The sequence below is a fragment of the Austrofundulus limnaeus genome, unplaced genomic scaffold (genome assembly GCF_001266775.1).
Source record: "Austrofundulus limnaeus strain Quisiro unplaced genomic scaffold, Austrofundulus_limnaeus-1.0 Scaffold332, whole genome shotgun sequence".
Lineage (NCBI taxonomy): Eukaryota > Metazoa > Chordata > Actinopteri > Cyprinodontiformes > Rivulidae > Austrofundulus > Austrofundulus limnaeus.
In genome coordinates this window covers 264,012-271,418 of record NW_013952734.1, presented here as the reverse complement: position 1 = coordinate 271,418, position 7,407 = coordinate 264,012, and positions in this window count along the sequence as shown.

Genomic DNA, 7,407 nt, shown 5'->3' with positions numbered 1-7,407 from the left:
GACCAGTAATATTTGGGGTCATAAGTTTTGGCCATGGATATTTTGTGGGTCAGAAGATAAAAAGTTTGGGAACCACTGGTCTAGATGCACTACCAAGCGTGTATCTGAGCTGGCCAAGAGCTTTTGTTGACACTGATCAGCTGACTCATTTAAATGCTCCTTAATATTCACGAGGCACTTTGCATTGACTGTTTATAGTTGAGTGTGGGCATGTAGGGGGTAGAACCTGAGGCGGGAACTTGTGCGCAAACTCTGAGGTGCAGCTGGGATCTATTAAGGAAAAATGCTTGAAGGTGGTTTTATAAATGTCATTTTTTAAATTTTATTTATTTATTTTTTGCGCAGGCCCTACGCATTTCCACATTTTGGTCATACGTTTACTTTAAAATAAATTCTATGCAATCCTTATAAATGAGAGCCAAGAACCGAACAGACTGACAGTAGTTTTTTCCCCACGTTTACGGTGGATTGTTACCAGAGGTGGGACCAAGTCAGTGTTTTGCAAGTCTCAAGTAAGTCTCAAGTCTTTATCCTCAAGTCCAGAGTCAAGTCCCAAGCAAAGACAGTCAAGTCAAGTCTCCAGTCAAGACGGGCAAAAGTCAAGTCCCAAGTCTGAAACTTGGAATGTCAAGTCCTTTCAAGTTTTTATTTATTTATTTAAAAAAATTTACCTATTCAAATTCAATTCAAAAATAATTTATTGATCCCAGAGGGAAATTAGGTAAGGTTACCAATGTTGCAATTAAATGTTAAATGTAAAAAAAATAGACCATATGTTCTTTTTTGGTGGTAAAATAAATATTTGTCAGTCCAAGTGGGGGTTAAATCTACAGTCTGTTGCCAATTTCACATCTCAGTATTGATAAAGACGTTGCGTGAATAAAACCTGCTAGAATCACTACTGTGGTGGAAATATATAATCCTGCTGCTAAATTCAAATTACCTTGACATGTTCTATTCTGTTTTGATTACTGCCACATTTGTATAACCTGTCTTATTATAAGACGTATGTATGTCTGCAACCTTGCTCTTATTCTGAAGTGCTCAGTGCCGGCTGTCGCTTTGTCATTGGTTCTCTGTTAACATTTGTCATCCTGTGATTGGTTGCCTACAAACTCCAGCAGATGTTAATAACTGTCTGTTTCCTGTTAGCTCAGCAGTGCTGACTTGGCAGAGTTTGGCTGATTTCCTCTCCGCCCTGTTCTGACTCGATCTCTGCATGCAACCTTATTAAATCATTTGACGACCAAACCACGCAGTTCACTTTGTTTAATTCACGAGTTTCTGCCTTAGTGGAATATTTCCATTACAACTACCAAAGACACAAAATAATGTGCTGCACTGTGTTAACTACCCCCACTGTTATGTTCAGGGTCCTTATTATTGCACAATTTATATTTTAACAGGAATTTCAGAAGGATAACAAAATAACTGCATTTTATTTTGGAAATGTGCAACATGTGACCCTCACACCGCCATTTAATGAGTTATAACTGAAAAAAAAAAACAGTATACTTGGTACACTGACTGCAGTAAACAATTTATTATCAATACATTTTCTTGACAAAGATGTCTTCAAATACACAATCCATCCTCAGATGGAACTGGACCCAGTTCAGCAGGGACAGAGAGAAACTCTTCCCCGATTTCAAGTACAGAACCTGCTATCAGATTTACAGGTGGAGGCCAACGTGAGCAGKACCAGAGACAAACAGAGACGAGATATGCAAAAGGTTAGTGATTTTATTTTTACAGGTGCGGGAGGGGTCTGGGATCTGGACCTGGACCTGGAACAGAACGATTGCAGAGGTGAGTATTTGATAATTTCCCAGTAATGGTCTTAAGCAGGTGTCGTGTATTTCAGGTGTGTATGTCCCTTTAAGACGGGAGCGAGCACCAGGCATGCTCATGCGTCTCTTTGGGAGAGTTCTTCGTAACGTGTAGCTGTATGAACCCTCTTCCATCTCTCGTTAAATAAACATGTCTAGAAGCTGAAGAAATCGCCTTTTCGTCATTCAAATGTTAGCCTAGAGTTTTATTGACATTTGACAAGTTTTCAGGAGGAAATCCACTGGTTTTCATCGACCCAGGAGCAAGCCACCGACAGCGAACCCAGCACCGAAGCAGCAGCACCAGACTTGAGCAGACANTAAACATGTCTAGAAGCTGAAGAAATCGCCTTTTCGTCATTCAAATGTTAGCCTAGAGTTTTATTGACATTTGACAAGTTTTCAGGAGGAAATCCACTGGTTTTCATCGACCCAGGAGCAAGCCACCGACAGCGAACCCAGCACCGAAGCAGCAGCACCAGACTTGAGCAGACACAAGGGAGACGAGAAGGGCCCAGCCGAACCGAAACGGAACCAGAGAGACACAACACAGGCAAGTAAAACTGGAGTTCTTACGGGCTGGGGAAGGAGATGAGGCGTGGAGGAGTTGGTCCAAAAAGGTGAGGATCTTGAGGTGAGTATTTACAGGTGAGTTGGTATTTACAATGATACGTGGGAGACGGCGCATGAGATTCTGGTGAGAGGCTCTGAGTCCAAGGCAGCAGGCAAAAACGTGCTGGATACTGTTTTCTGCAAACAGGTAAATACAAAAACAGAGTAACAAGCAGCAGGCTGAGCTCATACCAAACATGAGGCAATGCTTCAGCGATGAGTTGATCTTCAGCACTGCCTTAAGAAGCCTGGAGGTAATGAGCCAAATCGCATGCAGGTGTGGGTAATCAGCGCTGCCACCAATCATGGAGGTAGGGGGTGGAAACACCAAAATGCCTCTCCTGCTTTCTGAAATGGACCCCCGCTCACCATCCACTGGCAATCATGAACTAAAACGCTGAACATTATTCGTGGATGCACTTGAAGGACCTGGGGTCAGATTTATAAAGGATTGCATGGAAACCATACTAAGAATGAACGTACGGCCAAAAGGCAAAAATGACGTACACCAAAAAATATTCAGATTTATAAAACCGTGTTTATGCATGTTTCTGAGCATCTTTCCTTTTTAGATCACAGCTTCACGTCAGAGTTTGCGCACGAGGTCCCGCCTCAGGTTCTACCCTCTACACGCCCACACTCAGCTAAACAGTCAATGTAAAGTACCTCATGAATGTTAAGATGTATTTAAATCAGTCAGCTGATCAATGTCAAAAGAAGTGATTGGCTCAGACACGCTCTGTCCTGTGTCTGGAGGATGACATGTGCTGACAGCTGCTCACGTGAACAGATTGTCAGTAATTGACAGATTTTCCCTGATTTTGCAGGTTTACAGATGTTTAGAGCAATTAACGATTTTTATCAAAAACTCAGCTTCAAATTAATTTTCTCTCAGAGCCTGCAGGACGATAAACCAATAAATAAAATTAAATAAGTCAGATAGTTAGAAATAAGTTCACCACTCTTCTCCCCGTCCTCCCCCTCTGTTGTCTGCGGCAGACCTCCCCCCAACACACACACACACACACACATATACATATCCATCCCCACAGCCTCACTCCCCCGCGCGCGTGACAAATACAGACTTTAAAAAGTTGAGTTTTATAACATCCACACTGGCGAGGGCGCGCCCTGCAAGTACCCAAAGCGAGACTTTTGCTATTGTGATGTTGAAATGTCAGGGTTGTGAGGAGGAGGAAGGAGATGGATGGAGATCCGTGAACTTTTAATTAAGATTTAAGTTTTTATTTCAAAGGTCCTTATGGCTCACCAGCAGAAGCATAAATAAAACTGGAAAGCTGATGATAAAGTTGAATAAAAATCCAAGTTTGATTATGAAGTGAAATTAAATATCTGGCAGTGATTACAGTGTGACTATAATTCCTCCATCTGTGTCGCAGCTTCCCGTCTCCAAAATGAGCGTACACATGGGTCAGAGCTAGCATGAGACACCGCACATTTTCACGTCAAGTTTGAGTTTTATAAATCCCAACCTTTGCGTGAAAAGTGGCGTACGCAAGTTTCTGGGCTCGCTTTGTGCGTACGCAAGGTTTATAAATCTGACCCCAGATTTATATAGCATGACAAAACATAGCATACATGTGAAAGCTAAGAGGTATCATCAACGTAGCCCAGAATACACTTGCTAATAGCACGAAGTTACCTAAAGTCAGCCAGCAAAAGAAAAGTAGCACCTACCTTTCTTTGTACAACTTCAAGCGTCAAAGTTGGAAGTTGTTTCATCTCCGTCTGTGAATCTCTTCTTGCAGGTTTTGCATGTTGCAATTCTTTTTTTTTATTGAATACTTTGTAATTTATGTACCCAAAAGATATTACTCTTGGGAGCATTTCTGTCTTGATCTTTTTTTTTTTTTTTTTTTGTAATCTTGCTAATTTGATTGGTTGTGACGCAGCTTACACACATGGAGTGTGGAAAAGCAGGGACAGTCTGCATCTGTTAATGAGTGAAATAAATCAGTGGGGTGTAATTTATAAATATGTGTTTTAAACTTTAGATTTGGAATGAAATATCACGTCTTTTCAAGTAAACAGGTCTAAGATCAATTCAAGTCCCAAGTTATTGGTGTAAAAGTCAAAGTCAAGTCTAAGTCTCTGAACATTTTTTCAAGTCTTAAAGTCTTAAAATTAATGACTCCAGTCTGACTCGAGTCCAAGTCATGTGACTATAGTCCCCACCACTGATTGTTACTTTATAGAAGGGAAGCTTCACTGATGTAAAAAAGTAAATCTGTTTATCTATGTTTGATTACTATGGCTGGCCTTCTCCAGGACCCAGATGTGAGACACAAAAATCTGAATTGTGGAACTGAAAATGAAAGTAGTCAAACTGACTTTGAAAGCAAATTATTTCAAATTAAAAACTTTAATTTCAGACAGACAATCATTCACTCCCTCACTCACACCTAGTGACAATTTAGGGTTATCAATTAACCTAACAGTCATGTTTTTGGTCTGTGGGAGGAAGCCAGCGTGCCCGGAGAAAACCGCATGCACGGAGAGAACATGCAAACTCTACACCGAAAGGTCCCCGATTTGATCCAGTGACCTTCTTGCTGAAAGGAATCAGCTCTACCAACTGAGCCACCATGCTGCCGTTTTCAAACCAATGCATTCAGTTTCTATTTATCAACATACAGATTCAATCTGAGCAATTCAAATTCAGTTTCTGCTGACACAGGTTTCTGCCCATATCTTGTGAACACTAATTTTGGCTTTCATTGCTAATTAAACAGTAAAACTTTGCAGGCAGTAAACCATCAGATATGACAACTTCGTCCCATAAAATTTTCGTAAATCAAATGTTAACCTGGTTAACTAGGCCTCCTTGGATTTAACAAACTTAACAAATAAAAGAATGTTTGCTTTAGGCTTTTTAGCTCTAACATCATTCAGACATGTTTATACTTTGTAATGTGACATAGTTAAGAAAAGTCAATGTCTGCATTCTGTAGTAAAATAAAGTTGAAAGACAACTTAAGTCCAGTTTAACACACTTCAGCTAGTATGCTGCTAAACAATTTTTTATTTTTGAAACACATTTTTTGTTTCTTTTATTGTCAAAATACTGGAACTTAAATACTCATGAAGACATTGATGTAGAAGTGGGCTGTGTTTTTTTATAATTTGCTGAATTTATTAAAACATTCATTCATTACATGTTCATTACAAATTAGCAATCTGTTGACATGAGCAGTCGTCAGCACCCTTTCAACATTTAACAGTTACTATCAGATCTAATTAGTCAGGACCTTTGTACAAATAGGCCTCCAGATCTAATTAGTCAGGACCTTTGTATAAATAGGCCTCCACATTCTACAAACTTCCAGCAGATGTGTGTTTTAACAATATAATGTTTACAATGTTGTTAAAAATGCATAATGTTAAAAATGCCTCGATTTCAGAAAAGTGCCACCCGTTCACGTTCATCTATGTGAGTTGTCGACCATACTAAACAAAAGGCGACAGGCAGCCGTCCTTTGCTTCATTCCAACCTCTGCATGATTCATTTATTTGTAACTTGTGTGAGTGTCAGAGCTGGGCTCTGACCCATTGGTCTGTATTACTGGATTGGACATCACATGACTTATCGTGCACTGCACAGGTGCCATTGCAATGCATTGAGACTTGACTCAGAACATCCTTGGACAGTTGTAAAAATTAAATGCAGTAGACAGTCACGCAAGAAATATCAAAAAGGGCACAATGTTTTGCCATAAATTGTCAACACTACGACAAACTTTTTTCACCTACCATCCAAAACTAAAGGAATTATGGATTTGGTCAACTGGTCTCTGAATGAAATTTACACAATTTTTTTCCACACTTGGAACGAGGGGAACATGGGTCTGGGTGGAATGGTTGCTGCTGGATTTGTCTGATTCCTGGGGCTGGAATCTGATAAGCCGACACCACTTTCCATCGAAGACGTAGAAGATTTATATATATTTATTTAGATTTATGATAACTGGATTCCTGCTGATTGGCGGAGGAGGGTTCCAGATTTATCGAAAATTGAAAGCGACCTTGACAGCGGTTCAGGCCTTTGAGGAGCTGTCGGGCACACTTGAAGGATTCTGCCGGGCTGGAAACACACAGACTCTGCAGCTGGGGGAGATTTATCGCAAACTGGATGTGATTCTGACAAGGATTGCAGCTCAGGAGCGAACCTCCAACATGTAAGGATTACATCTGGGTGACACTTCAGACGGTGAGAGGCAAGGAAGATCCAAAATTCAGCTGATAGTTTTTTTTTTCGGGTTTTTTTCTCACCACTTCAGAGATGCAGTTAAGACATTTTAAAAGCAGCAGGAAATTCAAGTCTGCTTTGTTCCAAAACAATTGGATTATCTATTTGGCTCCCAGCGGCACTGCCTTGATGGCAGCCTTTATCTCAATCTCCCCAGGATGGAATGTCAACAAAGGATTGATTCGCTCCCACCCCTATCACCCATGTTGGACCCAGCCCCCGAACCCAATGGCTGAGGAGGAGGGAACTCTAAACTCTGGCGAACTGAGCAGAGATGATGACATCATGTGACTCTGGACTCTGGAGGGGGCCAGGGTTGGGTCCTGGCACAGACCCCCCTCCCTCAATGTCACCTACTCCTCTGAACCCGCCCCATTTTACCTCCCCCTTGATGTGTTATCTGACCAAAGGCCCCCCACCCCCAGGCTGTCTTGCACTCACGCGGGTTGTTTAACTCAATTTTCCTTTTGTGTTTTTCAAGCTGTTGTTCTGTTGTTTTGTTTGTCTAAAGGTAGTGCAACTGTGTTTGCTGCATGACCTGTCTTAACTGCCCCCTCCCCCCTTCCCTGAATGCACAGCACCTTGTGAATTTATTTCTGTGAAAGGTGCTATATAAATAAAACTTTACTTACTTACTTACTTACTTACTAATAGCGCAACCCTATTTCCTTGAATCAATCATTTTCATACTAAAAAAAT